This window comes from Strongylocentrotus purpuratus, unplaced genomic scaffold, assembly GCF_000002235.5.
Source record: "Strongylocentrotus purpuratus isolate Spur 01 unplaced genomic scaffold, Spur_5.0 spur5_scaffold_6, whole genome shotgun sequence".
Lineage (NCBI taxonomy): Eukaryota > Metazoa > Echinodermata > Echinoidea > Camarodonta > Strongylocentrotidae > Strongylocentrotus > Strongylocentrotus purpuratus.
Genome location: NW_022145612.1, coordinates 6,870,110 through 6,872,365, shown reverse-complemented (window position 1 = coordinate 6,872,365; position 2,256 = coordinate 6,870,110). Strand labels below are relative to the sequence as shown.

Here is a 2,256-nt window from a genome sequence, read left to right as displayed (position 1 = left end):
CTGTGGTTAAACCTACTCTATTCATAAACCCATAAATCTGGTTCTGTAAAAGAGCTACATCAAAACAACCACTACTATACTGTCTTCTTACTCTAAAGGATTATCTTGTGATTATTGTGAAGGTATACTTTGATTGAAATTTAAAGTTTTGCAAGTAAACAAGTACAATTTAAAGAAAAATAGAGGAGAATGTAACAGATTTGAAACAACATACCAAACACTAAACCCCAGTCACACAGATGAAACTGATACCAGACCAATAATTCAAGATTCAAGATTGAATTAAAGATGAAATATTCCAGATTTAAATAATACAGAAATTTAGTTCCTCCTTGGTGTTACATACGATATAATCATAGACAAAACACAATATCATATGGTGAAAAACAGAACAGACTGAATGTCACTACATCAGGATGTAGTGAAGAAATGTGCATTTCTTATATAGTTTGAAGAGTCTTATTATGAGACTACCAGTGTCTTAATATGCCTACCAGCATATCTTGGGGGCTATTGTTTACTTTAAGATTATACTACTAGTCACAGAGACAGGAAGTTCTTTGTTCTCCTCCACCTATGTTCTGGGAGAAGCAAACCCCAGTCATTCTGAATGTCGAAGTGATGCAGTAAGGTCCGAGTTACATAACATTGCAGCAGAAAGTTTTTAGTTATTTTGTGGAACAAACTACAGGCCCAATTCGGTAAGAATACGATATCTATTTCTATATATGTTATTTGATATATACTAGAATGCTAGGATGTATCTTAATATAATCTCAGTTGAGTTTGGTAGAACTTTATAGGAGTTTCGTAAAGATGATGTTAGATGTTGTACCAAGCTTTTAGGAGTAGACAAAGAGATGAGTGTGTATAATGTATAGTGTAGAAAGCCGAGTTCTTTGTCTTCGTCAGCAGAAGTTACAGTACATTTAAGTGTTTCAAAGTAGCAAAGATTCTGCTACTATGTAGATGATAACTTGTTTATTATATATATAGTTCATGTCGAATTTAGAGCAAAACTAAGTGTTTAGGAAAGAAACAATTTTCTTTGTTAGTTATTTAGCACAGGAACTTAAGTGACGAACCGCATCTGAATGCGGCCCTGTTCACACTCATGTACGTTTGCTTGTGTGTACTGTTTAATAGTTTACTGCATAGTTTCAATGCAGGGTGTGTTCACATAGATATTTAATCCAGTTTAACTTTAATCTTGTGTCATATATTAATGTGTTGTAATCAGTATCTTTAATTTAGCTATAGGGTTTTTATATGCTTACATGCTGAAACATTTATTCATTATTTGTTTGTTTGTTTATTATCATTACAGATTGTTATCTGAAGGTTTACCGGAGATAGTAATTAACCTGAAGGTTTTACCGAAGATATGAAAGTGAAGTTACGAGTTGCTGAATAAAACAGAAGTTGGTTGGACTTTAGCAAATTGTTTCCAGTGTTACTTTTCATCGGTGTGCCTTGTGAATAACAACAGTTGGATTTATTGTTAGACGAAACTCCTTCATATAAAGATTTATGAAGGCAGCCACACTGAATAAAAATGTACGTTACCCCCTATGAGCCGACATTTTATTGGCTATTGGTTTGTTTGTAATGGGTGGTGTAACCAGAGTATTACTTATAGCAATGATATCTGTAAATAACTGGTATTAAAAAATAAAACCAAGAATGTATCAGTGACAACTTATTTTTAGAATTTCAACTTAGATGCTGAAAACCAATTTGCTTGTGTGTGTTTGACATCTTTCAGGCTTTTCCAGAACAACCAAGTGAACGTATTCAAATATTGTAAATTTGCCATTGTTGATTTTTTAATTTTTTATAGAGGTGATTAGAGCATACATTTAGCAGCTCCCTGAGCATGCTTGTAGTCCATAACATTAGGCCTTAAAAAAGAGGGATTTTTTAAAAACATTGCGTTTGTCAAAATTCCACAAAGTTCAGAAAGATTCCTTACTATAACACAAGCCCATGAATATAGAAATACACATCGTTGAATCATATGCAGCCTTGTAAAATGTCTGCTCACAATTAATTCTGAAAAAAATCATATCACAACTGACTAACTTCTTTAAATGAAGACACAACTAAAACATTCCTGTCTCGAAGCATGAACATTCAAGTTTTCCAGAAAATAGCCCAACTTATAAAATCATTGCATAAATGGTGCATGTAATAATGTAATGCAAATTTCTTAATGGTTCTAGCATGCCAATGAAAGGGCAGATCCGTGAGATCGAA

At 33.0% G+C, this 2,256-nt stretch overlaps 1 long non-coding RNA gene across 1 annotated transcript; it reads left to right on the top strand.

Annotated features, from left to right (window-relative positions):
- The first annotated feature begins 405 nt into the window (after positions 1-405).
- On the top strand, positions 406-1,436 carry LOC105438419. The gene is made up of 2 exons (XR_970959.2): positions 406-701; positions 1,328-1,436. It is a non-coding gene; the product is annotated as an uncharacterized LOC105438419 (long non-coding RNA).
- The last annotated feature ends 820 nt before the right edge of the window (positions 1,437-2,256 follow it).